The sequence below is a fragment of the Apodemus sylvaticus genome, chromosome 16 (assembly GCF_947179515.1).
Source record: "Apodemus sylvaticus chromosome 16, mApoSyl1.1, whole genome shotgun sequence".
In the NCBI taxonomy this organism is placed as follows: domain Eukaryota; kingdom Metazoa; phylum Chordata; class Mammalia; order Rodentia; family Muridae; genus Apodemus; species Apodemus sylvaticus.
Genome location: NC_067487.1, coordinates 45385757 through 45400380, shown reverse-complemented (window position 1 = coordinate 45400380; position 14624 = coordinate 45385757). Strand labels below are relative to the sequence as shown.

Sequence of the window (14624 nt, the reverse complement as noted above, 5' to 3'; positions counted from 1 at the left end):
ACACCACTTGGAAATGTCGCTGCAAAGACAGCCCCCACCTGCTGTAACCAGTCATAACACAAACTTTTATGTGATATTTTTTTCCACTTGATTTTGAGCACAAGTGAAACGACATGTTGCTGCGAATAGGCAGACTGCTTCCCAAAACTCACTGGAAAAGATCGTTCTTAGGTGTCCTGGGTAAAACATCTCAGGAACTCTGGGGGAAACCTGAAATAGGAAGAGCTTAGAGCAGTGCTTCTCAATCTTCCGGAGCATGCGGCCCTTTAATACAGATCCTCATGTGTGGTGGCCTCCAACCATAAAATACTCATGTTGTTCCTTCTTCATAGTTGTAATTTCTGCTACTGTTATGAATTGTAACGTAAGAAGGCAGCACAAGAACCATCTGCACGGCTTGGAGTGATTGCTCTGGGCTAACGAAATAAACGCACACTTCACGGATGGAGCACCTAACTGCCAGTGTTCATTTAACTCCAGGATATCTTTAACTCTCATTCTTTCAAAGGAAAATTGTCTTTATTTAAAAACAGAGGTACGAGCTTTGTTTCTGCCGGCATAAGAGTTTCCTTTGAGAGTTGACAACTCAACATTAAATGACACTTATTGAGACCTAGGGAGATTTTAAACATAACAGGTATTTTGAGCATTTATTCTGGGCCAGGCCTTTTTTTTTTAATAAAAAGTGATTTTTCATACAGTACAATCTGAACAGTTTCCCTTTCCCAGGTCCTACCAGATCCTCCCTACCACCAACCCAACTCTGCCATTTTTTCTCTTTTTAGAAAACAAACAGAAATCAAACAACAACAACAATAATACTAATACAAGAAACACAAACACACACAAAAAACAAAATAAAATAAACATAAAACCCCCAAAATATAAAATACAAAATTAAAAATCATAATATATAAGCAAAAAAACCCAGTAAGCAAAAAATGTCCAAACAACATTTATCTCACTTTGAGTGGTGTCTCTGAGGCCCCGGGTTACAGCAGCAGCACACTTGTTTGTTTAAGACCAGGTCTCACTTTGTAACTCAAGGGGGCTGGAATTCACAATACAGCCCAGTCTGGCCCCAGAGTCATCTCTCCTGCCTCAGATTCCCAAGCTCAATGATTGCAGTCACGACTCACTGTGTCTAACTAATTTTAAAAATCAAATAGTACACACAACATGTTTTATAAACAATAACTCTGAGAAGCTGGAATGTCCCATTGCATCAATGAAGAACTCCAGTGTAAGAGAGGAAGCTGGTGGTGGCCATGAATTCTGACCTGGAAGCTGTCTCCACCTTGGTGCTGTCTTCTTCCTTACTTTCCTCAGTTGCCCAGCAACTTCTAGTAAGCACCCTGTGAACTTTCTTTGGAATACATTTGTGGGGACTGACAAAGGTATCAACGTATAGGAGCATTTCCTTGATCCTTCCTGTAGATGCAAGGCTCATGATCTTCTGGCAGTGTTGCAAGACTTCAGGGAGTCAGAGCCCACCAGAAACCCAACCCTTTACAGGCAGTCCTGGGAGGGAAAGGAAAATCACAACTGCCTTGTATAGACAGTCTAGCCTAGGGTGATGGGTCCATTTCTGCTCAGAATCCTCATCCTCTGCAGTATGGAAGGTTAAGGTGGATCCCAAGGGACCTTTGTGTCTTTGTAGGGCGTGGCAGGCACAGCACACCTCAGGCCTTCCCCTGGAGCACAGCAAGCACTAGGGCTGAGCTGAAAGAAGCTCAGAGACTATGCTGCTCTCCCATTCCCTTCTCAACCCTTGCTTTCTAAGACTTTTCCTCAAGCACCACCCTCAACTCCTCAGGCTAACCCTGAGCAACGACATTCCTCCTGTAGTACCTCTGCCTTTACTCTTATGACTCCCAGTCTCCTTCTCCTCCTCTTCCTCCTCCTCTTCCTCTTCCTCCTCCTACCCTTTTTTCTCCTCCTCCTCCACCCCCTCTTTCTTCTCCACCTCCTCTTCCTCCTCCTTCTCTTCCTTCTCTTCCTCCTCTTCCTCCTCTTCCTTCTCCTCCTACTCCTCATCTTCCTCTTCCTCCTCCTCGCCCTCCTCCTCTTCCTCCTCTTTGGTTACCTGGCCCCACTGGCAGCACTGGCACTAGGCCACCACATACCCACTGCTCACCTGGTTTTCACTGCAGCTGTTTTCCTTCTACTGCTTCCTCCCCTTCTTCTCAGTAGGCTTCCTTCCTATAAAATTCTTCAGTTCTAGATGATGGTCAACAACCATTTTAGCTCTGAGGAGATTCTCAATGTGCCTGCTTGGTCTTCTTAAGGAGCTGGATCCTGTCTGTCTCCCCTAAGACAGAAGCAGCTACAGTAGACCCCAGGGCCCGGTGAGCGTACGTAGGGAGTTTTCCCTTCCATAGGAGCCCACTGAGGTCTCCCTTTCTCCTCCTCTTCTTTCTTATTCCTTCCCATTGACCCTGTCTTCAGAGAGCTGGAATTCATTCTAGCATCTGTCTCCCAGATGCCCTAAGAAATGTACAATGCTGCTATCCAGAGGATCAGGAGGTAGATGAGATAAATCACCAAACTATGACTTGGATCTTACTGGGCCAGGTTTTAAGCACTGTAACTAACCTTGAAAATTAACAAGAGTGGTCACAGCTTTAACACATAGAAATCAGTGGTGCTAATATCTGGACAAAGAAACTGAGGTTAGTCACCAAGGACTAATAATGGCATCGAGCCCAGATACTCCCATTTCAGAGACTTCCTTCATCCTTAGCTATCATCTTCTTAGATGGTGTCTCCCTACTTAGGATGTTTGGGGGTTTTAGTTTTTGTTAATGATACATTTTCAACTAAGCACCCCAAATTTGTCGAGATCATGATCCAGTTGGAGTTACTAATTAAAGCCTTCATATTATTCATTAGTATCATAAATACAACAAGTAATCCTAGAAGAGAATTACTTAGGTTCTTCCTTCGAGTACTGTCTTTGTCAGGGCTTCTATTCCTGCACAAACATCATAACCAAGAAGCAAGTTGGGGAGGAAAGGGTTTATTCAACTTACACTTCCACATTGCTGTTCATCACTAAAGGAAGTGAGGACTGGAACTCAAGCAGGTCAGGAAGCAGGAGCTGATGCAGAGGCCATGGAGGGATGTAACTTACTGGCTTGCTTCCCCTGGCTTGCTCAGCTTACTTTCTTATAGAACCCAAGACTACAAGCCCATGGATGGCACCACCCACAAAGGGCCCTCCCCCCTTGATCACTAATTGAGAAAATGCCCCACAGCTGGATCTCATGGAGGCACTTGCCCATCTGAAGCTCCTTTCTCTGTGATAACTCCAGCCTGTGTCAAGTTGACACACAAAACCATTCAGTACAAGTACCCTTTTGGTTTTGGTTTTGGTTTTGGTTTGTAAAGACAGAGTCTCATGACATATTACTATGTAGGTCTGGCTGGCCTAGAACTTACTATGTAGATTACACTCTGCTCAAACTCACAGAGATCTGCCCGCCTCTGTGTCCTGAGAGCTGTGATGTCCTTTGAGTAACATTATTTTAAGAATCAGTGATTGCTGAAAAGGCAGTCATTTATACTCAAAGATATTACTGAAGGCTTTCTAAGCATGGGGGAAGGGTGCCGCTATTCTTTTTGTTAAAGAAAGGCCCTGAAACTAGAGACACGTGTAACCCAGGAATATACCACTAGTGCAGTGATACTTCGATCAGTGTCCTAGGCAAAGGTCTCTTCTGCCTATGCCAACTGTGGCCAGCTGAGTCAGGAGATGAACGAGTAAATGCAGGGGGCGCTACCCGGGTAAAAATCTATCCAGGAAGATTTTCATTTCAGATAAACAAATGATTCTTGAGAATTATATGTCTTATTCACTGTTTCTCCAATGCTGGCAATTACAGGAAGATGGAAGGAAAACATTCTTGCTATAGGCTTTGTTAAGCTCGGTTGATTTCTAATGATTTTACATTTATTTATTGGTGGATTGATGTGCCGTGTGTGTGTGTGTGTGTGTGTGTGTGTGTGTACCTGAATGTATCACCATAGCTAAAACATGAGGGCACAATCATTTTGGGGAGTCAATTCTTTCCTTCAAGCACGTGTGCTCCAAGAATGAAACTTGGGTGGTCAGGCTTGGTGACAAACACCTTCACCTTAGAAACATGCTACTGGCACCCTAATTTTGTACTTTATTTTAGGGGAGTAAAAATTTCAGAAGGCCTTGTTCTTGTGGGATAAATATTTGTGTACTACCCCGATTAACATTTGATAGCCAACAGTAAATGTGGACACGTTTGCTGGCCGATTCTTCTCCAAATTGTACTTAAATTTAGATAGCTGGATTGGAAGTCAATATTTAGGTTCAGAACATGTTGCGTGTTGGGGGTCGGGAAGTTCAAAATCATCTTCTTCTCTGGCTTCTGTTTCCTTCGGGTCTAAAGGACAGAAGCAGAGCTGAGAGATGCAAAGTGGCCTTGGCTGACCCCAAGACAAGCTGAGACCGCGGTGCAAGGCATTTCCTGTGCTTTCTGCACTTCCTTCCTGGTACTTCAGACTAATGTCAAATTCCTTGCCCTGCTGTCCTCATGCTGAAAATATAAGAGAGCAACTGACTCTGAATATTTAAAATGAGCCTCCATTTACAATCTACTGACAGGACAGGTATTGTTGGTAACTCAGGCAAATATTCTAACATGAACATCTTGTGGTCAGACAAGACAGATTTAATGCAACTATACAGAAAAATCATTTAAGAGGAGAAGTAATGCTATATTGACTATTTGATTAATTCACATGGTTGGATAATTTCTATTTTCTATGCAGATATGAAACTTGCATTCAGACTGACCTCAGCTTAAGAGTAACAGGTGACTTAGCACCAGTACCACTTTCTCTAGCAGGAGCCTGAGCTGGACCTGAATACCCTTCTCTGGGTCACAGGGTTCTGGCATCAGTACAGTGTATGACGAATGCCCCAACACAGGACAATGCCTGGCTTTGGCAAGGCACCTCAAGAGTGGTAGTTCTCTAGGTTTTCTGTTTTAAAGAGGTAAGTGGCTGTTTTCTTTGGTTTGTGTCCTCAGCATCCACACCCTTCCTTGTGAGGGATGGAGACAAAATACAAGCTATGGAGTGGGAAAAGATACAGGCTATGAGTAAGGAGCCAGCTTTCATCTTCCCTCCCGGACCATAGAAAGTGAGTAACCTCTGGAAGTCCAGTCTGATCCTTGCAATCATTAGAGACTGCACTCAGAGGATCAGTCAATGAAAGAGGTCATTCCCACATAAATGATCTCAATAGCAGAGTTCTGACTATGTTTCCCCTTCTTCCCAATTGAAGCTTCTTCTTCTAAATATTCCTTTAATATATACATTACCAGAGAAGATTTCTACACATGACTTAAAAAAAATGGAGGTGGGGGAATTGTGATTTATCTCTGACTTACGAATGCCTTAAATATTCAAGGAAAAATACTAAGCAGTAAAACAATATCTAAATAATGAACATACCATAAGAATGGATTTGTTTGGAGAGAAAAATGAGGTATCTTCTAATGTAAGAATTAACATTAATATCACTTGACTGAACTTAATAATGGGTCAAGGCTGATAAAGAATCTGCCTCTATGCCATGGCTTCACTGGCTTCTATTTCTGTCGTTCCTGGGGTCTAAAAGAAAGTGGTGCTCATACTCTCTCTGTGCTCTCAATGGCATCTACCAGCTATTATTAGATGATACACTTAACGTGAACATCACAATGTGACTCCTCATAGGGTCTGCTGTGTCCCTCCACACCAGTCACCAAAGCTATCAGCCTCCTTTCGTCACCATACTGTAAGGTGAGAAGTACTTCTGTACCCAGCTATAAAGATAGGAAAACTGACAACTATGTTGTTAGCCCATCCCCATCTCGACATAAGTCTCATGGAGGCCTTTTACTCTTCTGCTCAAAACACCGCTTTTGATAGAGACTTTGGTAAGACTTCCCAGCCAGAAGAGATACAAGGCACTTTTTGTCACAGTCCTGTGGCTACTGTGTTATTTCAAATGTATTTGTAGTTTAAAAAAACAGAAAACAAAAGAAGGAACAAAACTCAGTTAATTGAGCTCCTATCAGTTCCCAGGTACCATTTTTATAAATATTTTTACAAATTCTTTGCAAATCTGAGGAAAGTTTTATTGTTATCACCCCTTATATACTAAAGCTCAGGACACTGAACTTGAGGACTTGCCCAGCATACTAGAGCCCTCAGCTAATGTTCTCACCACACCAACTTAGTAGAGAAATATCCAAAAGCTGGACTGGTGCCAACCACCATCTTTTCACATGGATCCAAACAGTTCTGACATCTTCCTGTTCCCAACAAGACTGGTATCCATTCTATGCAGCAGAAGAGTATTATATTCTTGTTCTACACAATAAAATTCTTGCATCTTCAAAATATTATAAGTTCTCTCTTTTGAGGAATAGAAACTTGTTTCTCTAGTTTTGTAAACCCCCCTACTGTAACTCACATGTACAGTAAAAATTATCATTATTTACAGACTTATCAATATTACTCTTGTAAAGATACTATAGCAAATTAAAAACTACATAGAATCAGCCAATTTCCATGAGGGATTAAAATATGTTCCTCTTGCCAAGTGCTTGACGCTGCCTTTTCTGCAATGTTTATGTCCCCTTACCTTTCTTTCCTAGCCAGAAAGCTAATTGACACTGAGGCCACACAGAAAGCATTGAAGCCAACTGACTTGTTGGGGATGACACCTCCCAGGATCAACTTGGACACAGAAGAGAAGCAATTACAGAGCGTTCGAAATGTGTAGGTGCCTGGGCTCCTTTTCCCAAATACTCTGCTTCATTTGTGGGTAAGATTTAGGCATCAGAGTGTTTGGAACACTCTGTAGGTACCTGGTACTGTCCACTTTGAGAAATCACAGGCCAACTGCAAAGACCATTGCGAACAAAACAAAGTCGAGTGTTTCCCGGTTGCCTGCTTCTCCGGGAGAGCATGCAGAGATGATAGGGAGAAAACAACAAGAAGTGTAGTGGCAGGACCCTGCAGCTTGGCAAGTCATTGGAATGTGGCAAACTATTCAAAAAAAATAGCTGCAAACCTCAAGACTCTTGCATGCCAATTGACAACTAGTTTAAACAACTTTCCCCATCATATTCAAGTTCAAATGCCCCCCAACAACCTTGGAAATATGGGAGTGTTTGGCAAAACATTCCAAGTCAGTGACCCCCCCAGCCCTGGAATTTGCTCCTAACAGGCTGGCCGTTTGCAGCCAGCCAAACCCAAAGTTTGGCAGCTTTTGAAATATGGTACAAAACAGATTGTTTTTTGAAGCCTAAGTCAGTAAAATTTTATTTTACACGGCTTATAAAAATAACCAGTAGTTACTGTTACTGCTCCAAGCATAGTCAGCGAGGCCTACAAGACTATGAAACCAAGGGCCACTCTTCTGTATGCATACCGCTCCTCTCCTTGGTGGTAGCATCCTTTATTCATAAGGATGGGTACCAGTCATAGAGCCCCACACCAGCACACCCAAGGTGATGTTCAGGAGGTGTCAGAGGACTGGGAATAGCCTACACTAGTGATGGTGCTGCTTGAACTGAGGCCATAGTAGCCAAATATTCCCACCTTTGTTTCTTTGTCTAAGCTTATATACAATCTTGAGGTGACCTAGGGCACTACCTCCACTTTCACAGGTTGTAATCCAATGGGCCACCTTACTCACAGGCTGCTCTACTACTAAACCAGTGGCAAAGGTCTCATTCAGTTCTTTCTGACAGCCTACGATTCAAATATTCCCATCATCCTTGTCACCACAGACCTGGCTGGTGTATAACCTTCTCCCTGTTCTGTGACATTTGGACTCTGAAAACCTGTTCAGCTCTGGAGAAGAGCCACCAACCAACAGGAGGTCACTACAGCTGCCACACTGACAGTTCCTACTCGTTTTTTCTTAAAGGTGTATGTGGTGTGTGTGTGTGTGTGTGTGTGTGTGTGTGTGTGTGTACATTTACATGCAATTACCTGCAGACACTAGCAGAGAGAGTCAGGGCCCCTGAAGCCGGAGTTTCAGGTAGTTGTAAGCTGCCTGATGTGAGTGCTGGGAAACTTTAGTCCTCTGAAAGTGAACAAAGCTTCTGAGTATCTTAAGACTTGGCAGAAGATTCATCTCTTCTTTGCGCTTCCTTGCGGTGCTACAGAGATGCAAGCCAAATGCACTCTTCTGGCTTAGGAGATTTTTGTGAGTCACAAAAGGGTAATGGCGATTATAATATCATCATGCATGTCACAAAAGGTTCCCCCATAGGTCCTCGCAGCAATGAGTGCTGGTGCTCACTTCTTACCCGACTTTAACCATTTCCTGCATCTTTGAGGGTGGGATTTGATGTGATACTTGTTTTCTCATGCCTCCTCTTCTCAGTTTGTTAGTTACACTGTAAAAGTTTAATATCCAGAGAAACTGAAGACTAAAGCTACCACAACTTAAACAAATCACCAAAGAAATGTCCACAGGCTTTAAAAGGCGAGTCCTCCCAAGCCTCCTTTGCCTCATTGCTAGAGACAATATGAAATGGTTGTGAGAGCTTGTAGTTTCAGGTCTGGCCTCAGGTCCTCAGGAAGGTAGACCTAGTTGGGAACCCCTCTCTCTGGGTTTCCTGACTGATGTATTTCCATCCTGCTCTGGAAGGGACTGGGGTCTCTCTTCTCTTTAGAATCCTTGGAGATAACTGACACAGAGTTGACACTTGGTAAGTGGCTTAGAATGTAGGCAGGCAGGGTGTGGAAATGGAGGACCTGCTTTTGAGTGTCAGTGATGATGCTCAGGGAGAAATTATCCTCCCATAAGAAGAGAAGTTGTCAAATAGGAGGAGAGTTAAAGGCACAGTGAAGTCCCGACTCATGTTCCATTACCTTACCTCATCCAGTAAACTCCCTATATATGCTGGTGACAGGAAAATATGTTTAAAGTTGGAATGGGATGAATCAAATAGGAATGTAGAGGTTCTGAAAACCTGTTTGTGGGACTTGGAGGATGATGGCCTTCAGATTATACTTGCTCTATAGAGTTCCTTTCCAATTCAACCTGTCATGATGCTAAAGGGCTAAGCACCTTCTACTGAAGTATACGCTAATCTTTCTCTCCTTGACCTCAGTAAAAAACATTCCTACACATACTTGTAGAGGAAAAATAAGCTATAAATTATGATGACCAGAGCAAATGAGCTGAAACCCAAGATTAAAATGTTTTATGTCCACAGGAGCAATCTTTCACAACGGTGTCAGGCCGAAAGTTCTGCTCAGTGTTTACACAGAGCCCTGAAGAAAAATTCCAGACATAAAATGTCTGCAACCAAGACTTGAACTCAGAAGGACCTCCTACCTCTGAACACATTTCACAACTAGAATTCAATGGCAACTGCTTCCCATAATGGAGGTCCAGGTTCCAAAATGCATTTGAGTTTTCTTAGTGAGATTTACTGAAAGAATAAAAAACAAAACAAACTAAAAAAGAACAACAAACCACACACTAATCATCATAGACTGTCATCTTAAACATGACAAGTTGACAAGTAGTTAAGGATTTACCAGTATTATTTAATAATTTTAGATAGAATTTAAGAGAAATGGGGGTGGGGCTTGTAGCTTAGCAATAGAGTACTTGCCTAACAAGGAGGCTCTGGGTTTACTCTCTGGCCCTACAATCATCTTCACCATCATCATCACCACTACCCTCACCATCATTTTGTAGACAAATCATTTTGAAAGACAATGCTCTTCAACTATCTTTTTTAACAGAATGTTAATGTATCTCAGTCTTCTCATCGCGAACACTATCTGCTATTTTATAGTAGTATCTGTAGGCTCCAGAGAAAGACTAATTAACCCTATGCATTTCTCTTTTGATGGTGTCTCAGGATTCATCCAGGCTGTTGTAGTCTTTTCCCACAACTATTATAACTTCCCTGTAAGCCTGACCATCTGTGGTGTTTGTTCTCCAAAATCTAATTTTCTTCTTCCTAGGTCACACATGTAGCTATAAAAGATGCTTAGTAAATAATGATATGTTGAAGTAATGGCAGTTTATCATGAGAGGTTTAGGGGCTGGAGAGAGAGCTCAGTAGGTGGAGGGGCTGTTTGACAGCAGGAGAAACTGAGTTTGCCCAGAGATTTCAAGTCATCAAAGCCTAGTGTGGTGACGCCTTAAGTCTAAGAACTGGGGAAGGGAAGACAGATAAATTCCTGGGATTCCTTGGCCAGCCAAGCCTTGTCTCTTTGGCAAGTTCCAGGTCAAGAGACTTCTAATATTTAGAAAAAAAGGGGATGGGGGCAGCGGTGGGGGGGGGGGATAATAATGATGCCTGACAATCTACAGGGCAGGTGTCGTCTGGCCCTCACAGGCACTGAAGCTGCCCACATGTGCACCTCCATGTACACACAGGTATGCAGAGAGAGTAGGTTTAACCACTAAAACGAGCTTGCTAAAGCCAAGGGTGAAATTCATAACTTACTGTTGGAGGGGAAGGGATTGCTTCCCCACACAATTGCCTCCGGCTTCCTAATGCTCAGGTATGCTACAAGCAGAAAATCACAGGATCAAGCCACTGACTTTCCAGTTGATTAAATAGTGGAAAATTTAAAAAAAAATGTAAAATGATTAAGCTTAAGTTTATTATGTCCTATAAGTATTAACTTAGTTTTATTCTAGGTACAGACATGACCAATACCAAAGAGACAACTGGGAAACATAATTAACATTCTTGCACACTTTCTACGTAGGGCGCTTTACTACAATCATTAGCTGTGATTTAGATCAATTTAGTTATCTTTTTGTAATTTTTTTCTCATATGAAGATGATAAAATCTTCATTTTTGGAAGAACTAATGCATTTAAAAACTTCATCACAGGACATGGCCTTTAAAGACCGAGTTACTTCCTTTCTGGAATAGAGGCTGTGATTCCAATTTGTGTATAGTCAGGCATGGGGCCTCTGGCTCAAGTTTCTGTTGTATCTGCCACCTGCTAGATGTTGCCCTTGTCTCAGTACTAGCCGTTCTAAAACCAAGTATATTACCCAAATCAAAATATGTACCAAGTCCTCTAATCCTCTGATTACAGAAAACAGGTAGTTTCATTGAATTAACATCTTAAAAATAGGGTTTGAATGTGGGCAGTGGATAATGAAAGAATGAGTAGACAACTCACAAACTTTTAAGTTAGATATTCTAACACAGTCTAAAGATATGATAATTTGATATTCCCATGCTTAGGAATGACATTTTGGTTATATTTTGTTTCATAACTAAGTCACTGTTTCTTTCTTAATATACAGGTATTGAATCTTGGGGAAGGTATCTCAGGTGGGGTTCACTCAAGTTGGCATGGCGAGGCAGCATATTGTTAAATAAAATGGATTTTGACAGATTCTAGGACCAGAATTTCCAAGAACTTATGAAATATTACTACACCTCCCTCTGTCATTTCTACCATGCATCCATGACAAGTGGTAGACTCAGCAATGAGTATGTAACAAACGTACTGATCAACACAAGAGTGTTGAAGAGGGATACTTTGCGGTATCAACTCTTCAGTAAAGATGTAATCCCCTTTATAAAGTTAAACACATATACTTCATCAGTAAATCTGCTTTCATGTTTAAATAATATAACAAAAATTGTTTAAAAATAAAATTAGTAAATGCTTGACTTACATCCTAATTTCCATATGCATAAAAAAACGTGTTTAGGAAGCAGTTTGGGAATCTGTTTCAGAGCATATAAACCAAAGCATAGAACAAGGATTAAAGAAGTGAATCAATACTAACTAAACTATTTTACTGAGGATTTGTTTTAACCTAATCTGAAATACAGCTTATTTTTGAGACAAGACCTTGCTATGTTGCCTAGGCTAGCCTAGAACTCATCATCCTCCTGCCTTAGTCTCCTGAGTGCTAGGTTATAGGCAGGAATGTGTTACCCTGTATTAGTGATTCCTTTTAGTCATTTTTTTAGCTCTTCACTTTAGGTGCTTTACATTGTTCGAGAACTCATTTAGTGACAAATATGTCAACAAAACTGTAGGTCTACTCAAAATGTCAAAACAAGTATTTTTCTATTCTTATGATAAAAATAAAACTTAGCAAAAAATTCCCCAAAGAGGTGACAATTATGAGAGAAATCTAAATGCCTATCATATCAGGCAGCATGAAGGCCTTAGGCAGCAAAATAATCTGTTGGTCTGCATTATAACTTATAGCACTGGTTCTCAACCTTTCTAATGCTGCAACCCTTTAATACAGTTCCTCATGTTATGATGAGTCCCTCCTCATCAACCATAAACTTATTTTTTTTTGCCACTTCATACTACAGTTTTGCTGTTACGAATTGTAACATAAATATCTGATATGCAGACTATCTCATATGCCACCCCTATGAAAGGGTCATTCAACTTCCAAGCGGGTCTCAACCTCTAAGTTGAGAACCACTGGCTTACCACTTGTTAATCTTGCTTGCAATGAAGAATAATGGAACCAACTTTTAGTAAATTAAATCAGAACACCCCAGTGCATTTTTTTTTTAAGTTATAGCTTTCCAAGGCTGATGTGGGTCAGTCTCACTGAGAGGCTCCAACCTCAACACAATAGGAAAGCACTCCAGGTGTCTCAGACACTTCAAAATAACGTGTAAACTATTTCTGCTTCCAAGTCAGCCCCTTTGACTTCCTATTTAAATCATCGCTTTATCCTAACACTCAAAAAAAAAAAACCCTGACATTTGTCTTCAGAGTCTACTTCTGTAACTCTGAAAAATGCACAGCCAAGCCATGTTGATCCTCTCCTAACATTTTCTAATGGCATCCTTTGACTCGGACTGGAGGGTGTATTGCCTCGTTACTGCTGCTACTTCTCTCAGCTGCTTCCAATGCACCCTTTTAACCATTCTTCCTGTTTACACTCTTGTCTCTTCCTGTCCATCACAGATGTGGCTGAGCAGTGATTATTTATAAAACAGTTGTGCTCCATCCACCAGCTTGATTCCTATTATGGTAAATCCAAACTCTTCCTGTGACACGTTCACCCTGAGCACACCTGCTCCCCATTGAGCCCACATCTCAAATTGAAGGTTAAGACGCTGCTGTTCTTCCGAAGGAACAGCCGATGAACTCACTGAGTTTCTAACACTGACCGACAATAATGACTAGAGTTTCAAGTTGAATTTCCTTCTATCATTACCTTTGTATTTGTCCCTATTATATAGTATGAATTATTCTTTGGATAGCAATGTAAAATATGATTAAAAAAGAATTAAGATTTCCTACATACTTTATATTCATAAAAACTTGCATTTCCTTAGAGGTGATATAGCTACATTAATATAGTCAGTTGATCTTAAGTGTTGGCATCCAGCGTGATGTCTGAACTCTGTTAGGAAAGGCTATCACCTATATTTCTATGGGATTTTACTCCACACATCAGTCACCTGAAGACTCTGGAACAAACAGCTTCTCACTCAGAGCAAAGCATTGGATTCAAGGTGCTAATACACCTGCCCAGGGGCTGCTGTTCTCACCAGCCCACCTGTAGACTGGCAAGCTCTGAACCCAGTTCTCTGTTGTCTATTGTAACCCAACGCAGGAATTTATTTATCTTTAAGACTGGATCTCATTACAAAGCCTCAGTTCTCCATGAACTCAGAGATCCACCTGCCTCTGTCACCCCAGTGCCAAGAATAGAGGGCTCAGGCTATCCCTCATGCCCAGCACTTCCAGGGCACAAAGGGTGTTTGATTAGTCTGGGCTGCAACTTAGCCACTAAGAATTCCCAATGAGAAGCCCCCTTGCTCTAAAATGTATTCACCACTTACTAGAAATTCATTTTAGTGCTTAAGATACTACAGCAGCAATGTATGCCCTGAGATTAGGAGTCATTACCATCCAGGTTCTAAATTTAAGAACAATAATGGCTTCCTCTCTATATTCCTATTAAGTTATTTAAGAAAATACTTTTAATATTGCTTTAAAGCTAAACATTAAAATGAAAGGACAGCCTGAGTTATTTTTAGGAGATAGATATAGATATATCATAAATGTAACAGTTCCCAGCATCATAGGAAAAATCTAAACAAGCTTAACAAAAAATAACTTCTAAATGTGTTACTTTATCACAAGAAAGCCAGCAGACTAACAAAAACTTATGTTTACGTGATAAAGGCACCACTGACCCATGATTAGAGTTCCTAATCATGTGCTAAACTGAGGCTTGTAAAAGATGAAGCTACAGTTCTGTGTTTCCCTCTAAGAAATGCACATCCAAATTATGTAGATTAAAAAAAAAATTCTAAAGGGTAATTTGTAGAAATTCCTTATCTACAATCAGGAGTACTAGACTACAGTTTCAGGAATTACTCAACTCCCTGAACATGCTTTCTGCAAACATAGCATAGTCCAGTAAGATTGTGAGAGTACAGCCGAAAGCCACAGGCACCCTGTGAACACAGAGCACGACAAGCCATGGTCAATAAAACACTGCAAGCCAAAGATATGGCACCATTTCCATGTCAAGAAATATCCAGCTTTGCCACTCATCAGCCCCAAGGTGAGAAACCTACATACTCTGACATCA

The 14624-nt window shown here is 41.3% G+C and overlaps 1 protein-coding gene across 1 annotated transcript in view; it reads right to left on the bottom strand.

Annotated features, from left to right (window-relative positions):
- Positions 1 to 14624, bottom strand: part of Itga1 (integrin subunit alpha 1) — a 151572-nt gene that overhangs the window by 121725 nt on the left and 15223 nt on the right. The gene's annotated exons all lie outside the window — the stretch shown is intronic.